Source organism: Balaenoptera ricei, chromosome 18 (assembly GCF_028023285.1).
Source record: "Balaenoptera ricei isolate mBalRic1 chromosome 18, mBalRic1.hap2, whole genome shotgun sequence".
In the NCBI taxonomy this organism is placed as follows: domain Eukaryota; kingdom Metazoa; phylum Chordata; class Mammalia; order Artiodactyla; family Balaenopteridae; genus Balaenoptera; species Balaenoptera ricei.
In genome coordinates, this window is record NC_082656.1 from 18,002,285 (window position 1) to 18,027,863 (window position 25,579).

General features: G+C 35.4%; 2 long non-coding RNA genes across 6 annotated transcripts in view; one reads left to right on the top strand and one right to left on the bottom strand.

The window, feature by feature from the left end:
* LOC132352477 (uncharacterized) overlaps positions 1-25,018 on the bottom strand; it is a 29,422-nt gene extending 4,404 nt beyond the window's left edge. The window contains exons 1-4 of one of the 4 annotated variants that reach the window (XR_009498731.1): positions 24,672-25,018; positions 11,783-11,906; positions 3,114-3,201; positions 874-962 (exon numbers count right to left, since the gene is read on the bottom strand). This is a non-coding gene — a long non-coding RNA (uncharacterized LOC132352477). Of the gene's footprint in view, positions 1-873; positions 963-2,359; positions 3,202-11,782; positions 11,907-19,860; positions 19,898-24,671 lie in introns of those variants that run through there. The other 3 variants (XR_009498732.1, XR_009498733.1, XR_009498730.1) reach the window with 3 other exon arrangements.
* Positions 1-25,579, top strand: part of LOC132352476 (uncharacterized) — a 68,012-nt gene that overhangs the window by 13,152 nt on the left and 29,281 nt on the right. The window contains exon 1 of one of the 2 annotated variants that reach the window (XR_009498729.1): positions 25,228-25,402. The exons of the other annotated variant lie outside the window; for it this stretch is intronic. This is a non-coding gene — a long non-coding RNA (uncharacterized LOC132352476). Of the gene's footprint in view, positions 1-25,227; positions 25,403-25,579 lie in introns of those variants that run through there. 2 annotated transcript variants of the gene reach the window in all.

Sequence of the window (25,579 nt, forward strand, 5' to 3'; positions counted from 1 at the left end):
TCCTTAAGTGGTCATTTAAGCTATTTTCCTTACTTTCTTATAAATGATGTTGCTATGAACTTTTTATGCATAAATCTATTTTAGCATTTCAGATTATTTCCTAAATTAGGATGAATTCCTAGAAATAGACTACAAGGCCAACATTTTTAAGCTTCTTCATCTGGTAAAAATTTTGCTGTTAAAAAAAATATATCTCTTTTAATTCTCTACATATATTTGTATTGAAAATAAACCTAAGGAGGAAAAGGTATGAGGCCTACCTTTTAAAATTGAGATTAATGTTTAAATTTAGGCTCAGTGTTTTTGTTTTGCTTCATTTTTATTTTAATATCTTACCTTTAAGGAAAAATCCACTCTTCAAAATATTAGTTACTTCTTTTTATCAGGTTTGAAACTTACATTTAATTTGAGATAGAAGTTTATATGTATACTTATTTCAGCCTTATACTTCTATTTTTCAAGGTATTACCATCTCTTTTTTCCTATTTCCAAATTTGCTCACCCAACAGTGTTGCCTCCTGACTCATCATCAGTTTAATTTCACATGCACACCAGTAATTCATGGTGGTGAATTACACATTCATCTGTGGATAAAAACCTAAATAAAATTACAGATCAAGGTCATTCCCAAATTTAGCAAATTTGGCACAAGAGTTTAAGAGTACCAAAATTAATATTATAAAACAGTTCAATTGTGCTAGAATGAACTTCAGAGCATATGAAGAATAGAGCACGTTCACCCAATTCTAAAATTAATTGAGAATGGTGATGGAATCACAAAACTTGGGAAAACCTCCAGAAGAAATCGAGCCAAAGCAAATAAGGATTACTGCTTTGTAGTAGTTATGATTTAATAATTCACTCACCAGTACTTATTGAACATCTTTTATGTGTCAAACACTTGCTAGAAGGGAGTTGGACTAAGCAAAAAGATATAGGCCTGCCCTTCTGGAAGATACATTCTAGTGGAAGAGACAGACAAAAGCAAATGAACAAATAAGTAAAAGTCATAAGTTGTAATCTAGTCACTTTTATTACTTAGTGTTATTTATGTGAGACAAAGAAGTAATCTGAGTTCTCCCCCAACAATTTTTAAAGCAGTACTGAGTAAGAAAAAAGTTAAAGATTTAGAATTATTAGGAAATAGATGATCTCCACAGATATTTTATGACTCTGATCATTACCATTCCATTACCATTGTGCCCTGTACCCACCCTCTCCAAAAGTACTCTCTCTAATCTGGTCTGACCCAACCTCAGATGTAGCATGTTAACAGTAGAAGGTAAAATGTGCCAGATTTGGGGATCAAGGAAACCCAGGTTTTGGCAAGTAGCAATGCTGATATTGAGACCTTAAGTGAGACATTTAATTTTCCAGTGTCAGTTTCCTTTGCAAAATGATGAATTTTGACTAAATGATCTCTGAAATCCCTTCAAGCTTTAAAATTCACTGTCTGTGCATCTCTCCTTAAAACCTTTCTTCCATTATGCTCTTATTTATACTGGGGGTGGGGAGGAAATGGCATGAGGAAGGCTACAGACGTTGGAAAGAATAAGATTGATTCCTGTTTGATAGCAATAAAGGATTTGTAGTTCATAATGATCATTTTCTCATGTTGTTTTATGTTTTGAAAACATGTTTTTAACATCTGCAGAGCATTCCAACATATGGATATACCAAAATTTATTTATCTATGCGTTTATATTAAAAACTGTTTCCTAATTTCTGCAATTATCTAAGGATATTTAGAATCCATACTTGCCTATTGGTACTCAAAATACTATTGCAAGCTCTCTGTCTTGTTCCTTTTGGGGAAAAAAAAGTTACTGTGATTTCTTCTTCTCATCTACTCCAGCCTATACATGGCTTTCTCTTAACGTAAAAACTCTACTTTGGACAATGATATACAGCCTGTCCTTTCTCCTTTCTAAAATAGCATCATCCCTGAGCAAGGTCCATATTTCTGCAGCTCTCCCAAAGCAAAAGAATGTGAATTAAAGCCAATTCCATGCCTGCATCAAGTCTGGATAATGTATATTTTTAGTTTTAACCAAAGCTGAAATCCATGAGATTAAATCCCTACCAGCAGACAAATAGGTAGATTCATTTTTGTCAGCTATAACAAAAATGTGATTTAGCACTAAGTCATATATGACTTAGTTAACTATGACAAAAGTAACTATGACTTTGGTGATTTTGCCATGATCTTGAACTTGTTATAGTAGTAATTGTTATTACGTTGAAACAGTAGAACGTAAGTATACTATTAGGAGAAGTAAAACTTAAGGTTTTAACAGCTAAATTCAGCGAACAACTGCACAATCTGCTATTTAGGGCTTTTTGTAATATGGTATATTGTTTTAATAAATGTCAAATTCTGCATTGGTTTGATAGTTCACCAACTGAGTAAAGAAATCAGAGAGGTGACATAGTGCTTTAAAATTACTCTAAAAAATATCCTGAGTGAGTTAAAAATCTTTTCAATTTAATAGTTTTTGTTTGGGAGAAGAGTAGAACCTCTGTTGTGCCTCTTTGTGAACTGGTGCAAGTTAAACATCTTTTTTATAACTTCAAGTTACTTTTAAGCACCTATACAGTATCAATTTGGAATCTGAAGGAACATTCACATTAACAATTATTTCTACCAATAGCTATGGACATTGTCATAGATAGTAGAATTTTAGTGAAGGGATCTTTGGGGTCATATAATCCAGCTCTCATTTTACAGAAAAAGAAAATGAAGCCCAGCAAAGTTTTTATGACTCACAGCAGTAAGCTTGGCGGGCAGAGGGGAAGGGCGCTCCTAACACTCTCTGTTGGCCTAATGCATGCCAGAGGGTAATAGGTTATAAGAGTCTGTAGCTAACACAGTTGAACAAATCTAACAAAGAGGTCTGTTGTGGTTCATAAGTATACATTTTCCCCTTAAGATTCTTGTTGGATGATGCATTCCACCTTAATTTATTACCACAAACACAAAAGGGAAGTGCCTTTACACAAATGGATACTCCTACAAAATAAAACCCAAGAGAGAAGTTGGAGTGGTTCGGCAGAGCTACAATGTTACACAACCCCTGGGGGGAACATTTATGTATATCCATATGTATACATACCTGTAGCCTCTTAATTGTGCTTCAGGAAATTCCATTTACATACATTACAATGTAAATGTTGCCCATGGGAGTTGTACATCACAGGACACTGCAAATATAAGTTTTGTACACTGAATTAATTACGGTAAGCTAATGGTCATTAACAGATCAACCCCAAAATGTATAATGGCTCAAGTTTGTTTCTTGCTAAAATCAACAAGTACTTCAGTACTTAGTTTTCAAGGTCTTTCTGTACCTAAGCTTTCAGTACCAAAGTTCCAAGATCTCCCTGGGGGTCTTTTCTCTTTCAGCCCGTAGGAAGGGGAGTTTTTAGGGGCGGGGACTCAAAGTAGTACATATAACTTCCATTCTCATTCCATTGGCTGGAACTTAAGTCACATGTCCACAGCTAACTGCAAGGGAGGCTGGGAATAAGCTTATCTGTATGGCCAAGAAGTGAGAACATGGATTTTGATGTCTAGCTAGCAGCCACTGCTCACTTGGGTGCTCTCTCTCCACATACACACACACACACACACACACACACACACATTCTGAAGTGATCGCCAAAATTAAATTAACTCAAACAATTATGCTTCAAATAGAATAAGTTAGTAGTGGAAGAAAGGACCTTTCATTTAAGAATTGTATTCACTTCTACCCTTTCCCTCCTTCAGCCAGAACTAATTGTAAATTAATGCATAACAATAGTCAACTGAAATCTCAAAATGAGGGGAAAAAAGCAAATGTTTGCAAGAATTACCTTTATAGATATATAGATATAGATAGATATAGATTAGAAGGGCGTTGGCTTGGTTTCCTTATCCCATCAACTAGTCAAATTCAGAACTAAGACTCTCAACTGGGCTGCTTGTTTTAAAGGCACAAGGCCATCAAGTTCCCTTTTAATTACACTATTAGTAAATAATGTTTGAAAAATATTCAACTTTTTACACAACAAAGATAACAATTCCACAAACAGTAAATTTAGTGGGGTTTTTATCCTTTGAGTAAGTTGCCATTTTAATCCTCAAAAGTGTTCCCAATTACTCAGTTTTTAATAGAAGCACTGCATGGCTGCACTTTTGAAATCATAAACAGGAAGTGTGGTATATAAATGTCAGTAAAACTAAAACTGAATTCTGTGGTTTGATGTTTTTCTTCCCCTCATATTTTCATGTTAATGTCTGATTTTGTATGTACTTAGAATGACTACCTGAAGGCAAACAGTAATTCATTACCTGATCAGTTTTCTCTGGCAACCTAACAATTTTGGGGCATGGGGGAAATACATGGAATAACCTAAATGTTGTACATTTTCATGGAGGAAGCAATGGAAATGACCTAGAAACTGCTGTTTATTTGACATTGTTAGAAATTGCTTTCATGTATAGGGTGCACTTTATTGTCGCCAGAAGACAGTGTAGATGGAGAAAGAGGCCAGAGAATGAATGACTCTTAATTTAACTATTTGAAAACTATTATAGAAACTATTATAGAAAACACTCTTACACTTTGTACAGTCTTATTCTGAACCTCAGTAATTCCTTGAATGTGTTCCTCTGCGCTAAATTCCTTTGCGAGACAACTAAGGAGTAGCTTAAATACTGCAAAAATCCAGGATATTATCTCTGGTTCTTCCCTATGAAGAAGCTATGGTTCTTTCTATAGTTAATATTTTCTATATAACATTATTTCAGTGTCTCTGCTACATGGACTTTTCTATGGAAATTCCAAGGAAAGATTAAAATTGACCAGTCCAGACTTGTATATTACATTAAATATTTCTGGAGAAATGTTACCAACATACAAATGCTTCTGTAACTCTAAAATGTTTTTCTTCAGGAAACTATTTCTTTTCTTAATTTGTTCTTAAACTGAACACTGAAGGAATGAATTTGCTCAAAGTCACACAATATATGAATGAAATACAAAAAAACAGAACCTATGTATCTAAACTCCCTTTCAAGGCAGATCACACTGATCCAGAGAATATGTTTCAAAAGGAGGTAGGTAGCCTGCCCATCTACTGAGGGTCTATCTTTCTGCAGCACATGAGGCATTGTTGAACAGCACATACAGTATTTAACACTTGACGCATTATCTTTTAGTTGAAAATACAACATATATAGAAAAGATATAGGAATATGTGAAAAGTAACATAATAAGAGTATATTAATCAAGTACAAACTACAAATAATTGCTAAGAGGATGTGCAAAATGAAGTGATTTAAAACTAGGTTGATATGGACAGAAACTTAGTGGAATCGGAAAATCTCATGTGGATTTTTTGAAAGTGGCAATGGGTTTGGATTGCCAGAGAAAAAAGACAACCATTCATTCATTCATCAAATATTTACTGAGTGCTTCCTATGTGCTATGTGCTAGGCACTGTTCGAGGCACTAGAGATGCAACAATATACAGAACTACTGCAGAGCAGGAATAGGCAGGTCATCTCACAGACCCGATAAGAACAGAGAACACAAATATGGGAGTACAGAGAAATGAAATACTAGGTCTTAAATACTAGGATGTTTCTAAATGGGAGAAAGATGTTTGGTATGACTTGAACTCCTTTTGTCATCACGGTCAGAACAGACTGCTTTCCCCTCTCAGTTGGTCAGCTCTCTTAGCCTCCTAGATAACTTTATAATGACCAGGATAACACAAGCCAAATAAATACTGCACATATAAAGATTCCCAGCTGAGGTGTATGGAGAGCAAAAAGGGAAAGAATGGCTAGCAGAAGCTGAATTTTATGGCTCCTTTTATCTTTCCAGTGGTTTCTATCGTATATTATCAGTCTCTTGCCAGCCACGTCTCCCATTCGGTATTTGTCAAAGTCGTGATTCAATACCTGAAGGTTCTGCTCTCCTCCGTTCCTTTCAAGTAGAATCACTGAAAGGAAGGGAGATTCCAGTTAAATTCCTTTTTTCTACTTAATCAGGTTTTCCGTATTCACCGAGCAATACTTCTCTACAGAGTGTTTGATGGAAAGTATTTTATGTTTTGTGTAGACCAGTGGGGAAGGGGATAAGATAGGATGGGGGCTAGGGAGACTACCAAGAGGCTGCAATATAATTCTATACAATACAATACAATACAAGAGGCTACAATACAAACTTGACATTTAAGAGCTTGGATTAAATGGGCAATTTTAAAAATGAAAAGGGCTATATCAAGTACCACTGTAGAGAAGTAGCTGTAAGAAGTAACAAGTTTAGCAATTGTTTACCTATGGGAGGGAAAGAAGGAAATGAACCTAAGATTTTAAGTTTGAAGGTCCCAAAATTTGTGTTGTCACCAACAATAGCCAAGAAATTTGGAAAAAATAGCTTGAAAGAAAAAAATGAACTTAATGTCAGATCTAAGTGGGATATCACTAGAAGACAGAGGACTCAAGCTTTCTCAATAAGCTACTGATGACATGTGAAAGTCATCATTATACAGAAATAGATTGAAACCCTATGGGCTAAAAAGGGAATGCAATAAACAACATCAAATGGCTGCATATGAACTTTGATTGTAAGATGAGGAAGCAATTTCAAAGCAACTTCAAAAGAGGTAATCTAGCTTTGGAACCCTTTCCTTCAGGTCAGACAAAGCTGTCCTTTATTAAACATTATCTCTTCATTTTAGCTGACCCCTTAGTGGGTGAGAATAACAAACTGAATGAATAAAATTAAAAGACTTTGTTTCTCTGGATTATTTCACTCAGTGTTCTGAATTTTTAATTGAATGTCCTCCTAGCCAACTCAAACAAATTATGTGCCTTAAGATAAAACACACAAAATAAATACCTACAACTTTTCTTCGACTATGGTACTCCCGTATAAAGGCTATGGCTTCAAAAAGTATAAAAGGTACATTAATGCAAGTCATCCAAACTATTTAGCCCTTAAATGTGGGGCTTGTTTTAATGTAAAACTGTCAGGCCAACATGAATTTCCATCCCCAAAGCAAATCTTGGCTATGGAACTAAATTAAAAAGCACCTTTAAAGAAGGTTCAATTTTAGAATGTGCTACCCTACATGTTTCTTTAAATAGCAAAGGATCAAGTTTGACCCTCCCTGAACTAAGGGGTTTTGTGATACGATTTCTGTAAACAGAAGATTATATCATAAAATATATTCAGCATCTTACCATTATCTAATCTAATATGGCTTTGGATTCCTACATTTATGTAGAAGTATCTTCATAGTAGCTAGCGATGGAACATTTATTTAGTACATGCTGTATGTCAGACACTGTGTTAAGTGCTCAAATATTTATTATTTCATTTAATATTCACAACAGCTTCTTGAGGTATTATTAACCCATTTCACAGATGGGCAGGACCGAGGCCCAAGTAAAGTTATATCTTCAAGATAACGTAGATAGTAAGTGGGCAGAGCTAGGATTTAAGTCCAGATCTGTCTGATTCCAATGCTACTTTTCTTTTTTTTTTTAACATCTTTATTGGAGTATAATTGCTTTATAATGGTGTGTTAGTTTCTGCTTTATAACAAAGTGAATCAGCTATACATATACATATACCCCCGTATCTCCTCCCTCTTGCATCTCCCTCCCACCCTCCCTATCCCACCCCTCTGGGTGGTCACCAATGCTGCCTTTCTTAAGTCCTACTTTGCCTCCAAAAGTTACCTAAAAGCAATAAATAAGTAAACAAAAAAATAAATAAAACAAAAAAATAAATAAAACTTAATTGTTTTGGCTATTCTAGATCTTTTGCATTTCTATACAAATTTTAGAATCAGCTTCTCAGCTTTTTTTTTTTTAAGCCTACTGAAATTTTTATTTGGACTGTACTGAACCTTTAGATCAATTTGGGGAGAACTGACATCTTAACAATATGAACCCATGAGCCAGGTAAATCTCTCCAATTATTTAAATCATCTTTAATTCCTCTCAGTGTCATTTGTAGTTTTCAGTGTACAGGTCTTTCATGCCTTTTTCAGATTTATTCCTAAGAACTTCATATTTTTTATGCTATTGTAAATGTTCTATATTTTTTGCACTTCCATTTTTAATTGTTTGGTGCTAGAATGTAGAAATATAAATGACTGTTATATATTGATCTTGTATCCTACAATCTTGCTAAAAACTCACTTATTCTGGCAGCTTTTTGTCAATTCCATCAAGTGGAATAGATGGACGATTATGTCAGTTTTATTTTCTCTTTTCCAATCTGAAATTGTTTTATTCCTTTTCTTTCCTGATTGTACTGGTCAGAACCTCCAATACTGAATAAAAGTGATAAGAGCAGAAATCCTTGTATTGTTCCTGATCTTAGAAAGCATGCAGTCTTTCATCAGTACGTATGAGGTTATCTATAGGTTTTGTGTAGATACCCTTTATCTGGTTGAAGAAGTATCCTTGCGTTCCTAGTTTGCTGAGAGTTTTTAAAATCAGAAATGAAAATTGGGTTTTGTCAAATTTTCTTCTACATCTATTAAGATGATCAATTTTTCTTTTTTAGTTTAATATGGTGAATTATACTCATTGATTTTTGAATGTTAAAACCAATCCTGTATTCTTGGGATAAACCCCACTCAATAATACTATCCTTCTTATGTATGGTTGGATTTTGATAAAATTTTGTTTAGAATTTTTACACGTTTATGAGGGGGATTGGCCTGAGTTTTCTTGTTATGTCTTTGTGTGGTTTGGGTATCAGGGTAATGCTGGCCTCAAAGAACAAGTTGGGAAGTATTCCCTCCTCTTCACGTTTCTGGAAGAGTGTAACTGGTATTTTTTTTTTTCCTAAATGTTTGGAAGGATTTGTCAGTGAAGCCCTATGGACCAGAAGTTTTCTTTGTGGGAATATTTTAAACTAATAATTCAACAGACAAATGACCATTCAGGTTATCTATTTCTTCTTGAATGAGCTTTGGTAGTTTATGTCTTTCAAGGACTTTGCCCATTTCATCTAAGTTGTTGACTCTTTTTATTTTTTTTGCCTAAAGTTGTTCATAATATCCCCTTATTATCCTTTCAGTATTTGTAGAATTTGTAATGATGTCACCTCCTCTCATTCCTGATTACTTGTCTTCCTGATACGCGTCTTCTTTTTTTTGTTTGTTTTTCCTGACTAGGCTGGCTAAAAGTTTATCAACTTTACTGACCTCAAGGAACCAGGCTTTCATTCCACAGATATTCTCAATTGATTTTTGTTTTCCATTTCATTGATTTCTACTTTGATCTTTATTATTTCATGATTTATTTTTTGTTTCTTTGTGTTTAACTTGCTCTTTTTTTTCTAGTATCTTGACATCAAGTTGAGGTCATTGATTTGAGATATTTTTTGTATTTTCTAATATAGGCATTTCATTTATTCAGAATTTGATATGTTGTATTTTTATTTTCTTCAGTTCAAAATACTTTCTAATTTCACTTTTGAGTCCTTCTTTAATCAATGGATTATATAAAAGCATGTTATTTTGTTTCAAAATATTTGGGGATTTTTCCAGGTAGCTTTCTGTTATTGATTTCTTATTTAATTCCTTTGTGGTCAGGTCATACTTCAGCATGACTTGAATCCTTTAAAATATACTGAGACATGTTTTATGACCTAAAACAAAGGTCAGCAAACTTTTTCTGGAAAGGGTCAGATAGTAAATATTTTAAGCTTTGTGGGCCACATACAGTCTCTGTCAATTTTTTTTTTTTTTTTAGAAATCTTTCAAAATGTGAAAACCATTCTTAGGTCATAGGCCAATACAAAACCAGGCTAGATTTGGCCCCAGGGCAATAGTTTGCTCACCCCTGGCCTAGAATATTCTCACTCTGGGTAAATGTTTCATGTTAAAGAGAATGTGTTTTCTACTACTGTAAGTGGAATGTTCTAGGAAAGTTAATTAGGTAATATTGGTGGGTAGTGTTGTTTAAGTTTACTATATCCTTGCTAGGTTTCAACTTGTTCTAGCAATTATTGAAAGAGGGGTACTGAAATCTCTGACTATAATTGTAGATTTTTCTGTTTCTCCTTGCAGTTCTATCATTTTTTGCTTCACATAATTTGAACCTACTGTTATTTGGGGCATAAACATTTAGGACTGTTATGTACTCCTGATTAACTGGCCCCTTTATTATCATGAAATGACCTTCATTATCTCCGGTAATATTCTTCACTTTGAAATCTTACTTTGTCTCTATATGTTAATCTAGCCACACCAGTTTTCTTTCGACTAGGGTGAGCAACAGCATGGTATATCTTTTTCCATCCTTTCATTCTTAATGTTTTTGTCTTTTCATATGTAAAGTGTGTTGGGTCTTTCTATCAATCTGATAAGTTCTGCCTTTTAATAAGGATTTTTAGATCATTTACATTTAATGTGATTATTGATATGATTAGATTTAAGTCTATCATCTTACTGTTTTCTATTTGTTCCTTTTGTCCTATGTTCCATTTGTTTATTGTTCCTTTATTCCTTTTTCTGCCTTCTTTCAGATTGAATTTTTTATGGTTCCATTTTTTCTCATTTGTTGGCTTATTACCTAATAATGTTTTATTATTCTACTGGTTGCTTGAGGGTTTATAGTCTACACATATAACTTATCACAGCCTACTTTCAAGTGATATTATACCACTTCACATATAGCAAATATTATACTTCTGTTTTTCCCCTCCTGCCCTTTATGCTATTGTTATATTTTACTTATGCATGTTGTAACCCCCATTATACATTGTGATTATTTTTGTTTAAACAGTCGATTTTCTTTTTTTTAAATATTTATTTATTTATTTTTATGGCTGTGTCGGGTCTTTAGTTGCAGCCCACGGGCTCTTTGTTGCTGCATGCGGGCTTCTCTCTAGTTGTGGCACTCGGGCTCAGTAGTTGTGGTGCGTGGGCTCTGTAGTTTGCAGCACACGGGCTCTCCAGTTGAAGCACACAAGCTCAGTAGTTGTGGCACACTAACATTTATACTAACCGTGGTATAAATGTATACCACGTGGCGTGGTATTTATACTAACCATAGTACTATTATGGTATACAATGCACATTCATTTTAAATTTAAGATAAAATGTGAAACTAAAGAAAATTCTATCTTGGGACCAAGCTTCTAGGGCTATTATTCACTCTTCTCTGCTATTAACCAAACCACACGTTTGTGAAAAAGTCTTGAGGAGCAGTGACTTTGATGACTCTTCACAATTTTGTTTTGGCTGCGTCGGGTCCTAGTTGCTGCACGTGGGATCTCCGTTGTGGCTCACAGGCTTCTCTCTAGTTGTGGCACGCAGGTTTTCTCTCTCTAGTTGTGGCGCGCGGGCTCCAGAGCGCGTGGGCTCTGCAGTTTGCAGCACGTGGGTTCTCTAGTTGAGGCGCTTGGGCTTAGCAGTTGTGGCACGCAGGCTTAGTTGTCCCGCGGCACGTGGAATCTTAGTTCCCTCACCAGGGATCGAACCCGCGTCCCTTGCATTGGAAGGCGGATTCTTTACCACACTGGACCACCATGGAAGTCCCTATTCACGATTTTTTAAAATCTCTCCTAAAATTGGATGCTCTCAACAAATGTAGGTTATTCATAGAGGTTTTTATTTAATTTGAATATGTATTTCTGAATTGACCACTATATCCTGTTATTCAGCTCATGAATCATTTCTTATTGTAATCATGAAAAGTGTACTTGATTCCAAGTTTTTAAAACACCCATCATTATTCCTGTGAAGAAGAACTTATACTTACCAGTTCTCACTTTCATCACTGTCGGTGTGCCTGCATCAGTCAGAACCTGCAACACTGTCCAATTTTCTGATTCCAATCCAGGATAGAATAAGAATGCATATAAACAAGCCTGTTAGAAGTAGACCTAAAATAAAGATAAATAGGCTCATTATGAAGACCCTACCAGAAAATCCACTTCTAAGACTGAATCCTAAGGAAATAAATAAGGCAAAAATTTAACTATTATTGATACATTGTTCCTTTTACCAGTAGAGAAAAACTGGTAGGCATCAATATAAATACTCCCAAATAAGAAACTGCTTATGGTACATCCTTATATTCTATAGTAGAATACTTATTCAGTCATTAAAGTACATTATACTTGAATATTTACTGCTAGGAAATATATATGAACAAAAAACAGGTGTGAAAATTTAATAATGGGGGTTAATAGTGGTTATTTCTGGGGGTGGGATTATTCACCTTTTTCTACCTCTTGCCCATTTGTATCTTCTTTAATACCAATTTCTTATAATAGAAAAACACAAAGTTTTCAGAAATACTTATTCAACATGAATAAATACTATTCAAAATGATAAGGTCATCATTTGTTTATTCATTAATTCAACAAATATTTGCAGCATTAAATAAGACCTAGTCCTTGACCTCATGACTCTTCATTTGTGGGCATGATTAACAGTCTTGGAAATTTTTTATTCCTTGTTCCTCTCTTTCATTGTCATTACTTAATTGCCCAGTCACTCCCTCCCTTACTCATCGAGGACTTGGGCACTTGGCTGCCAGTTTCCACCTCCCCTGCATTTTCTGCTATTGTGCGCCATTTCCATGTCCATACAGACAACCCACCCAACAACCCTGAACTCCACCATCTTACAACCACTTCCTTCAGCCTTCCAGACCCAGAGCCACACACCAAGGAATTACTCCATGGCCTTAGACTCCAATATCTTGATCTCTGACCACAACTGCTTACCACTCCAGCTTTTTTCACTCCATTTACTCACTTAAGACCTGCTTTCTTACCTTATTTTAACCTCTATTCCAAGCATTACTTCCCTAGTGCAAAATCTCATTATTTCCCTCCACGGCTGTAAAAACACACAAAAATACTTCCATTTATTTAAAAAATAAAATGAAATTAAAACACCTTTTATAACAGTCCCTTAGTATTTAAATTAAGAAACAACAACCATGATACCTTATTAGCAAACCATGAAGTTTTATACAGAAACATATATAGCTTGCACTATTTCCAGAGATTAGAAGGCTTGTTAATACCCCTGTACATAAAGGTGTTTAGCATATAGCAGTTATTGCTTAACTATCTGTTCATTTTTGAATAAAGTAAATGTGGCATATTTGAAGATATCCATAATAATTATTAAGCTGCATTTTAAACAGTTCAATAAATAATAGGACTCATATATTATTTTATAATTAGGGAGGAAATGTTCAAAAGCAAGTCCACAGGTCCAGTTTTAAGGGCAAATAAAAGTTATGTACAAAGTATCTTTACATCAAGTAATTTAGAAGAAGCTTTGAACTTTATCATAATTAACAACTATATGTACTAACATTTTTTACATCTAAAGGATTCAACTTCAGGAATTTCAATTTTATGATAGGAAAGGAAATTGGGTATAAGTAAAGGTAGATGGAAGGACCATTAGATTTAGTTACATGCTATAAGAATTTCTTATCAGGAAAAGGTTTCATATCTACTATACTGTATTAGTGGTTTTGCAGTTTATTAGAAATATTGCAGTTCAGTCACATCAGCTTTCGGTTGGTTTGCCAATGGCATAAACATCTAATTGTAAAAACCGCATGTTTATAAAAATACATCCTCCAAAGGGGATAAAAGTTCTTCGGTTAAGTATGTGTGATACTTCTCTACATGGAACATTGAAATGAATTTAATCTTCTGTTTCACTTCAAACATTATTTTTCTTTAAGAGTTTCTTTAAAATCAGGTATATGGTCTGTATATACCATCCCGAGTTCACTGGGTCAAAAGTTAACAGTATGGGGTCATCAAGTAAATTAAATGTTAACAGCAAAAATTAAAGGAGTTAAATTAAAAACATAGGGCCTAATCCTATGACGAAGAAAAGTAAGGAAAAAGTGTTCCCATAAGAGCTGTAAACTGTTCACCAATTTAAAATAAATTACTTCTTCAGAGCTGCCTTAAAAAGTTAATTTGTTTTAAACGTAAGCATTCCTTTGCCAAAAGAGAATGTGCTGTATTTTATTCTCCTTATTTCCCTATAGATTTGTTCTACACGAAGTAATTTTTTTTACATATTAAGAATAGAAATGTAACATGAGGCTCAACTGTCATAGAGAACAGGTCATACATCCTCAGTCATATCTCCTAGAGACCAGAGAGTCCCAATTTTACTTCTGTTTACTAGAAAGGAATAAGAAATAAATGTTAGTAGATTCCTGTCCTCCTCAACTTCCAGGACAAGGCTGATCCCAAGTCAATAAAGTCTCTGAGAAAGCCATGAGTTGTCATTTTAAACATTTTTTACTCAATGTAAGGTTTATTATTCAATTTTCCTTTGATAAAGGGTCAATAATAGATCCATGACTATTATTTACCAGTCCTTTTTATTACTTAAATTGCTCCCCAAATACACACATTTTAATGACCAGGCAAAAAGTTAACCAACGCTTGTGTATTTTAGACCATATATGGTATATGATTTACCATTTGAGGTGTCACTTTTTGAGACAGGCTCTGTTAAACTGGAGAACAACCAGAGAAGGAAACCAGGACTGTGAGGGGTTTAAAATCATAGATGTTTGGAGAATGGAGATTCAGTTGTCCTCGTGGTTGAAAGTACTAGAAGTCATACTTAAGGGGTTATCACATGTAGGTGGGAATGAGTTTGTTCTCAGCAGCTCCAGGGGGCAGTTACAAATAGGTGTGTTTTATCTATTAAGATTCTACGATTCCAAACCTGAATAGGCTAAATTTCCTTTACTAAGGAAATTTAAATTATTTTAAAACAATGTTTCAAAACACTGTATTTAATATATCATTTAAGGCCAGCATTTTCACAGTAATTTTTTAGAAAGTAGATAACAAACAAATGGGTTTATCCCTTTCCAGGTATCCTTATTGGTAATGGGTTGTGAGGTGGGTAGTTCATACTTCTTCAGTAAATATTACAATTATTAATTGTAAATGAATGTTAGTTCAGTCCTATAATGTTAGTTCCACGAATGTGGAAGCAAAACAATTCTTTATATAGGAGAAAAAAAACCTTATACCTCCATAATCCTAACAGAATCAGAGTTGAAAATATGTACGAATCTGTTATAAATGACTTTCAGAAACTGGGGCTCTAAACCATGCAAAGTAAATTTCCCCAAACAGAAGTATATTTCCTGATCCATGTGTAAATTTTCTCCCCTATAACTAATATGGACATACTCTAAAAAGAAACTACTCTGAGAATAGTTTCTTTTTTTGCCTTTTGTGATTTTTAAAGGGTCATCCAAAAATATTTATGGATAATAAAGTACTTATACACTGATACGTAATTAATTAAAGCATATAGTTATGAACCATTTAAGTAACTTTTTTTTATTATTATTTTTTAACATCTTTATTGAAGTATAATTGCTTTACATTGTTGTGTTAGTTTCTGCTGTATAACAAAGTGAATCAGCTATACGTATACATATATCCCCATATCCCCTCCCTCTTGCATCTCCCTCCCACCCTCCCTATCCCACCCCTCTAGGTGGTCACAAAGCACCGAGCTTATCTCCCTGTGCTATGCAGCTGCTTCCCACTAGCTATCTATTTTACATTTGGCAGTGTGTATATGTCAATGCCACTCTCTCACTTCGTCCCAGCTTACCCTTCCCCCTCCCCATGTCCTAAGTCCATTCTCTTACTTCTGAGGAGGATTTTATCATTGCTTTTTTTATGTATCAATTAGCTACAGGGAAAAGAAACTACCAAATTTACTTCACCGAACAAAGATTCTGTCAATATCTGAAATAAATGACACACTTGCATTTTAAAAAGGGAATGTAAATGGGTGAATATGTGGGAAAAACTCACCACATTACCAACAAATTTCAGTAAATGTTGTACAGGTTTATGATTAGTGCACTAGATACTGTGAACCTAATGAAACAGTTGTTGTCTGTCTTGAGGTCTGCCACTTCACAGACCTAAAAAAGTACTTTGACGTATTTGTTAAACAAAAAAAGTACAGAAAAATACTTAGATTTAGTACTTTACCCATATATACAATATTTTTACCAATACACTAACCTGATTAGAAGCTTAATTTGAAATTATCAGGTAAATATTAAATTTGAAAAATTTAAAACTCATAGTAGAAAATAAATAGCTATGGATACATGACACAGATTAGAAACATTTTCAAACCAGCCATTGTTAAACCTTATTCTTTTTGCCTTTTATTATAATTCTTCTAGTTTACTAGTTATAATATTCCTGGAGGGGGAGAATCCTAAGCATAGCTATTTATAGCACAGTGTTTTAAATATATGATAATAAACAAGTACAGTCTTAAAACAAAATACCTTGTTCATAAGTGATACTCAGTAAACATCAATTTATTTCAGAAAACAGCCTTAACAATCAATATAGAGCAAATATTTACCATTTTATATTCTTACAGTTTTAACTCACAGATTATAATACACAGAACATAATAGAGTAAAACAAGTAATTCTCAAATTTGTCCAGGTGGCAGAGCAATTGGTGATCCTGTCTCTCTTTGCTGAGTTCCATTCATTCCCGTTAAATATTAATGCCACTAACTATGCTGAAGACACAGAACAAGGACAGACAGAATCCAGGCCATTATGAAACTCTCACAGAACTGGGGAATTCCCTGGTGGTCCAGTGGTTAGGACTCGGCACTTTCACTGCTGTGGCCGGGGGTTCAATCATTGTTCGGGAAACTAAGATCCCGCAAGAGCTACATTCCTTTCTGGAGGATCTAAGAAAGAATCTGTTTTCTTGCCTTTTCCAGCTTCTAGAGGTTGCCCTCCTTCCTTGGCTCATGGCCCCCTTCTAACTTCAAAGCCAGCAATAGCTGGTTGAGTCTTTCTCACATCTCACCACCCTGACACTGACTATTCTGCTTCCCTCTTCCCCATTTAGAAAAATTGTGGAATTATATTGAGCCTACTCAGGTAATTCAGGATAATCTATTTTTAGGTCATCTGAGTAGCAACCTTAATTCTATCTGCAACCTGAAAACTCCTTGCCATGTAACATAACATATTCACAGATTCCAGGGATTAGGATACGGACATCTTTAGAAGAACCATTATTATGCCTATCATATAAATGAATCATTTTCCTCTACCTTTCTTCAGGAACTCCATCGACCATCATCCATCTCTAAAATTACGTGCAAACAGTTCACCTATGCACATGATTCTAGAGAAAGAATCTGTAACTGTCAACAAATTCTCAACGTTTAAGAATCACTGGACTAGCTCACAGACTATCAATGTTCCTTAGAAAGATAGTTTGGCAGTGTCAACAATGCCAAATTTTAGACTGGCTTTTATTTTTTTAGCTTTGATCAGGAAACCTTGATATGCGTTAAAAGTTTTTTCTTGTATTTTCCCTCTGTGTGTTTTTAGAAGTAGTTCCAATCATCCTAATTATACCTCTACATGTTGCACTTACATTTTTCCAGTTGGTATGCATCATTTTGTGATGAAGCTAATAGTAAATCCAGTGAATTTTCCACAGTTTACTCAATAATCTTACTACTAGACATTTCAACCCAACCCCCCCCCCCTTTTTGCTTTTATTTAATATGCTGGAATGGGCATCTTCCTGTATAGATCTTTTTCCATAGTTTGGATTTATTTCACCTAGATTCCTGAAATTGGAATTCCTGGCAGGAAAAACATGACTATTTCTATAATCTTTTTTATTATTGCTAAATTACTTTCCAAAAGGTCTGCTTTAATTTACATTGCCACCAGCCTTTACTCACTCACACCATCAATGTGCGGAGGTTTTTTAAATGTCTTTCGTGCATTGAAAAGAATATTCAGGGGTCATTTAAATTCTTATCAAAGTTATGAACTAAAAAACTTACTTCTTCCTTAACTTTTAAATTCAACTTGAAACTCTGGTTAGTCTTTGTAAATTTTAACAGCAATCACTTTTAAGGATGCTTTTTAAGGTCTCTTAAATATTTAGCATTTAGAATTTTATAACTTCTATAACTTCTGCTTTCCTTAAGTACTTAAAGTTTGATTAATAAATAAAACCTCTCCAAGAACTTATTTGAAAAAGAAAAACAAGAAAAACTTGTATTTGTTTTTCTCCTTTTGCTAATTGTGTATTGGTTAACTCTATTTTTCTTATAGACCTATCTCTTTATATATTGAGGATATTAACCCTTTACCTACTTTATATGTTAAAAATATTTTTTAGTTTGTCATGTGTCTTTACTATTTACAGCAAATTTTTTTCCGGTGTATACATTTTTTGTGTAGCTACCGATGTTCTCCAAGATTCTGTGTTGAACCTTTTTATCAGTCTACATACGTCCCTCAGTGATCTCATCCAATCCCACAGTTTAAACTACCATCTACAATTGGTCAACTAGTAAATCTACAGACAACATGCAAACCAGACCTTCCTCAAAATTCCAGACTTACTTCCAAATCAAAAATCCAATCCTAATATCCAGTTATCTCTACAGAGGATGGAAGGATGTACTTGGCCCAAAGGCATATAAAAATCAACATTTCACATATCAAAATCCATCAAACCTGTTCTATTTTCCCTCAGGAAATGGTACCAAGAGACACTCAGTTGCCCACACCAGAAACCTAGGAGTCTTGCTACACGCCTCCTTCTCTCTCTTCTCCATGTATTATACAAAGGCTCCTAAACCTCTTTAGTCTTACCTTCCAACTTTTTCCATCCTAGCTAACTCTGCTCTAGCCTCATGGGCATTGAATTTACTGGTCCTTTCTGCTCAGGACATTAACATACACTGCTCCTTTGCCTAGAGTGGTCTTCCTTCCTAAGTCTCAGTTTAACTGTCCCGCCTTAGAAAGGCCTTACTTAAATCTCCAGTGTTAGGTCCCCATGGTGTACGCTTTTAGGGCATCCTGTGTTTTTCTGCTATAGTACTTATCACAGTTGTAATTTGTATGATTATTAACTTAATCCTTGTTTCTCTCAGTAGACTACACCATAAAGGGAGGAACTGTGGCTGTTACGCTCATCCCTATATGCTCAGTACCTTGAACAATACATAACACAGAGTAGGTGCTAAATAGTTACCTGGGAATAGTTACATAGTTAATACTGAGTAAGTAAATCCAATATTGTTTATACTTCACTTCACCATCATTTCTAATTCTTTGGTTCAAATACTTTTTTATTTCTTGCCTAGATACTACAATAGCCTCTGCAGGACTTTCTATCACCGCTCTTGCATTTTCTAATCTGTTCTCCAGTACCCTTGTTAAAGTGAATTTCTAAAATATAAATCTGATCGTATTACTCATTGGTTTAAGATTTTTCAATTGCATCAATATAAAAGTGATATGTAAGGCCCTTCATAGTTTAACCTCTGTCCACTTGATCAGGCTAACCTTTCTCAACTCCTCCAAAGCACCTAGGCAACAAATCACACAACTACCTGAATATTCTTGACCATGCCAGGTTCTTTCTGACTCCTCTGTTTTCTTAGACTCCAGTGATTATGCTTAAAATGCTTTCTATGGCCTATTTCTGCTCTCTCTTTTACACTGGTTCCTCTAAGGCTTCGCCAAGGTATCCTTCAAGACACAGCTCAACCACCACCTCCCTCCTAAAAAGCTTTCCGGAGCCACCTATTCCTTACCTGGGTTAATGTTCTTCCTGTACATTTCAAATTATAATTTTTAAAGAATTTATCTTTCTTCCATTAGACTTTCAGCTCCTTGCTAACAGGGACTACATACTTCTCATCTCTATATATCAATTCTGATATGGACTTTGGTAAATGTTTGACTAATCTGTGTGCCAGTACACATCAAACCCATCAAAACATACCTACCTTTTGGGAACTGGTATTCCCACTTCTGAGAAATCATCTAATAAATAAACGAATAAATAAGTTAATTAGGAAAACATAAAAATGTTCACTTCAGAATTATTTATAATAACAAAAAATTGGAAACAACCTAGATGTCCACCAATAAAAGAATGGTAGAATCTGCTAAATGATACATAGCAGAGAAATTTAGAATGAGATTGTAAAAATGATATAGTAACTCAGATGCTTCTTACATGTTAAGTGGAAAAAGACAAAGAAAACTATTTCACACTATGACCCTATAAAATTATATGTACAGACATTTACTAAGGGAACATGAAAATTGTATGAGTTGTTAATGTGGATTGTGATTTCACTGACTTTATTCAGAACTTTATAAATACTGCTATGATATCTTCTCAATTATAATACAAATAATAATATACATGAGCTTAATTTTATTTATATGTACATCTTAGTGTATGCATATTTTAATGTGCATATATATGTATATATTTCCTAGCTCTGTCTCCTGAAAGGTCCAAGAAGCAGCAATGAGCATACCTAACCTTGATCTCTAATACCATTCTCCACTAAGAGGAAACAGGGCTTTTTGGAGAAAAAGGTAACACCAGGGCTACGGCAGGGTAAGCACAAGCTAAACTTGGAACATCTTATACCAGAAAGCAAAGAAGCACTCCCAAAAAATGATATAAACATACCACAAAGACATAGGACCCAAACTAAAGGTGCTTCCACTAGCTAAATCTGGGACAATTCGAACACCAAAATAATTAAATACAGACTTAAATATTTAGAGGTGAAAGGTCATGATGTGTGTAACTTACATTCAAATGGTTCAGAAAAAAATGTACAAAATATACACATATAAATATAGTAGAAAGAATACAGGAAAACAAGGTAAATACAGAAATGGAAAAACATAGGAATTCATAAGTTAATGCAGATAATAAGTAGACAAATAGAGGAGAAGAAAGGGCTCTTTGTTTGCAGTAGAATGCTGTGGGCTGACTGGTAAATGTGAAAGGAGTATTAGATTTGTTGAATCATTTTGCAACCATCATGGTAAAATTATATCAGCAATAATGGATGCTATATTTAAACGGGAACTTTGATGAAGAGCAAGCTTTATCTTCAAATATTTCCCCACAAATTGCTTATTTGCCAGGAAGGAAAAAAACAGTAACTATACATTGGAAAATTCGGGCCATATATGGACCAGGTGGTCAAAATTAACATCATCAATGAGGGACATATGGATAGCATGTGCTTCCAGAAGTGGTACCCTGAGAAGGACACAATACCACCTGTGCAGTAGTCCAGTTAAAAATGCAAAACCTCAATTTAATCATGAGGAAACATCAGACAAAAACAAAATAAGGAATGTTCTATCAAAAAGGAGGGTGGAGGGAGAAACTATATTCTTCAAAAATATCAAGGTCATAAAAGATAAAGAAAGGCTGTGGAAATGTTTCAGTAAAAGAAGCTAGAGTCAAGACCCACTAAATGTAGTGCCTGACCCCAGACTGGATCCTGTACTGGAGGGGAAAATGCTATAAGGACCAACCTACAAAATGCAAATGTGGATGGTAGGCTGAAGTATTTTCTCAATGTAAATTTATGAAGTTGACAGAAAATACACACTTAAGTATTTAGGGATCAAGGGCCAGGATGTATGTAACTTAACCTCAAATGGTTCAGAAAAAAATTGCATATAAAGAAAAAAAAAAAAAAAAAAATATATATATATATATATATATCTGGAGAGAGACAGAGACCTTGCAAAAGAGCACGTAAATGATATGGGTGTTCTCTGAACTATTTTTATTTTTGCAACTTTTTGTAAATTTGAAATTATTTCCAAGTAAAAAAGTTTTTTTTAAAACTAAGTCCACCTCAGAAAAACAAGACCAACAGGAAAATAAAAGCTATTTATGTAGCTTTTACATCTATGCAATTTGCATCTATGCAAATTGTTTTTAAAACATTCACCAGTGTATACTGAGTTACTGTTCAAAATGTTTTTCTTTAAGAGGCTTCATTCTTCCTTAAAAGATGAACAGACCTATAGCTTTCACAGTTTTATCTAAATAAGCTAATATGTTGAAGCCGACATTCCATCAGTCTTAGCTTACTCATCAGAAACAGCAGGAGGGAAAGAAAGCATTGAAATTACAAGACCTCTGCTCTCCACACTACCCATATTTACCATTCATTTGCTGGTGATTGCACTGCAGTTTCCAAGTAAAACCTCAAATTTTAAATTATGACTTCAGTTTTACTCTTATGACAAGTCAAGAACAGTATGCAGAAAAACAAACTGGGTGGGTGGAAAGGGGTGGGGGTAGGGTGATTAACTCTTCACTGTATTGAAAATGAAAGAAACTTGACAACTTCTACCCCAGCTGAGTCCCTAAATAATTGAGTTCTCTCTTCTCATAAAGTATATCACTGTGTGGAGTATTAAACTTCAAGAAAGGTATTCTTACTAGTTTTTTACCTGTGAATCTGATGATCTGAAGTAAAAGTACTTTTTTTTTTTTTTCCTTTAAAATTCAACTCGGGAATTTGCACCCCCTTGTGGTCAAACATAAAATTCTTCATTTTCAAAACACCATTTTTTTTCCAGTTGGGTTCAGGCTTAGGAACCAAGTTACCTGATTTTGTTTTCTCCCACATTAGTTAATCAAGAAGCTTTAATGAAGGATTGTTGGTTTATTAAATAGGATCTTAAAACAGGACTTAAATCTTCTAAAAGTGACCTCTATATAAACTTTAGTATGTGGAAAATGGAGATAATAATTGCACCCACCTCATGAGTTATTATGAGGATTCAAAGAGAAAATGGATATGCATGCTTAGCTGACACATTGTAGGTACTCAATAAATGTTATTATTTATTAATATCATCATCACTTTGGAATTCTCTTGACAGAATAAATCTTAAAAGGGGACTGGATTTAAAATTTTACCAATTCATGATGTTCTAGTACAATCTTGCAAATAAATTCCCCAAATATACCACTTATCCCGACTTCACCTAGCTGATTCTCTCCACAGGTATATTTTTAAATTACAAAGGATATGTACTTATCTCTAGATGATAGAAATTTGGATGGTTTTTACTTTATATTTTAGAGTGGTTTTTTCCCTTTTCCCTTTAACTTTAATAATTAGAAAAAGCAGTAAGACACTTCCATTTTCTTAGGTTACTCTTAACATCTTTATTCATCTGACAGAAATCATTACTCTATTTGGCAAAAATAATTCATCAGGCTGATTTATCATTTTAAGGGGCTCTTGAACACAAATGCTAATTCCTAATGGCCCTAACTGTAGTTTTTTAAAATACCTCTAAAGAAACCATTTTAAAAGATCAGTGTTAATAACTGACTTAAAACAATAGCTAACATTCACTAATATACCAAGCACTGTTCAAATACCTTTAATATATTAGCTCATTTACATCCTTACAACAACCGGTTGAGGTACCAGCATTAATCCTTTTACAAAAGATCAAACTTAGAAAAAGTAACTCATGCAGGGTCACAAAGCTAGTAAATAGCAGAGCTGAGCTCTAACCCAAGCAGTTTGGTTCCAGAGTCTACTCACTTACCCAGTGCACAAACGTACCATAGAGATGTAAGCCCCATACTACTCAGCCATGTTACTTCTTGATGATGTCAAATTATTAAAATCCATTCCTCTTCCAATTGTACCACAATAATGCAAACCACGCTAGCCTTCTCCCATTTCCTTACTTCTTAGCACTTCAGGCATTTTCACCTGCGTTGTCTAATTTAACCCTCACAATGATTTATGTCTGTACGCTCAGTTATCATTCATCACAAATTGTTTTACAACAAAAACTAGAAAAAAGTGTAGCAATGCCCCAGATTTTAAACTGTTGGATTCTTTAGAAAATTCATTGTAACTTGGGATCAGGAAAAAAGCAACCAGTTTTAAAATAATCTTAAAATGTAATCATTTAAAATCAATGGCAGTTGTTGTTTTTTTTTTCCATCTTAACTAGTCTGTGGCAGGTAGGGTAATTCTCTCAAGCAAATGAATGATTAAAAGAGATTTTTAAAGAAGGTGTTCCAGTATTGACAACTGTATCATCATCTACTGTCTTACCGTAGTGCCCAGTTTTTGACGTTGGACAGATTTGCCTAGGTCTTGTGCTTCTACTTACTAGTTATAAGACTTTGGGGCAAGTTTCTTAATCTGAGTCTCAGGTGTCCTCTTGTGTAAAATAAAGATAATGCCTACTTCATAGGGCTGATGTGGGCATTAAACATGATCATTCCGTAAAGCGTGTATTTAGCACCATGGCAGCCCAGAGTACAGTCAATATATGGTATCTAGCTATTATTACTTTACCAGTGCGTGACACAACAGAAACCCATCTTTGCAAGATTAAGTTCCCTTACCAGCCGTTTTTTAAAAAATGACCCTAAGCGATCCCAAAGACTGCCCAATAACCCATTTACCTCTCCAAAATCGACAGTATGTTTAAGAACAAGAACGCAGTGAGAGAAACTAGGTTCAGTGAAAGTGCCTTCACAAAAGGGAACCTAGAACCGGGCTCCAGCACACGCGCGCGCGCGCGCGCACACACACACACACACACACACACACACACACAGGTTGGGTCGCACAGCATGGTAGAGAACGGCCCGGGCTCCAGAATCTGACAGTTGCGGACTCGTCCACGTGCTTGCTACCTGTGCTACCTTAGGGAAATTACTTACAAAGTCTCTGAGCCTTGGTTTCCTGGTCTGCAAACGGAGAATGATAATAGTACCTACCTCATAAAGTTGTTCTGAGGCTTAAGTGCGATAGCTCCGGTAAAGCGTTGACTTACAGCAAGAGCTGTACACACAGGCGGGTCTGTTTCAAGTACGTGTGTATCCATACACACGGTCTCAGACACATTCCGTTGGAGTTTAGACATTGGCAATAAGATGTTTTTCTTTTCGCCTAAGCTGCACCCTTATTTGTTTTCCTCGAACAGTAGAATAAATGCCTATCGACTGATACGTCATCTATGGACCCTCGGGCCCACACTCCGCACGGCCCCTCCACCTCTTAGGCTGAGCATAGGAGCTGCACGCACGCGCAAAAAAAGAGGTAGAAGGGCTGCGACTGAGGAAGCGAAGGCAGAACGGCGAACACGCGATGATTCTGCGCATGTTCAAGGCGTGGGGGTTGGGGTAGGAGTTTGCGCATGAGCAGGAGTGTCGGGAAAGCTAGAGTAAGGAGGTTAGGAGGCGGTATTGACAGCTGTGGAGGCAGCCCGCGTTCCCGGCATGCCCCGGGGCGGCGGGGTTGGCTCTAACGAATTTGAATGAGGAGCCTCAGCGCTTTCGGCGCCATTTTCGAGTGATGCCTGATCTCATCAATCTAGCGGGAGAGACGGGATAACCTGTCGGAGAGCATAACGCCACTAGGACTCAGCCGAAAAATTACTAAAAAAATCGCCAAAAATTACTTCGAGCAAAGGGCACTTGGCGGAGCTTCGCCAGGGTTGGCGCAGCCGGTAAGAGACTGAAGAAGTAGCAGAGCGGGACTCGGGAGGTGGCAGTGGTGGGACCGGCAGGCGGTGGGGGGTGCAGGGAGTGGGAACTGGGTCCGCCTTCATTTTAATCGCAAAAAATGCGAGGAGGTAGGGGTTGGGGGTAATTGGGTGTCTGAGTAGGCGGCGGCGGGCAGAATG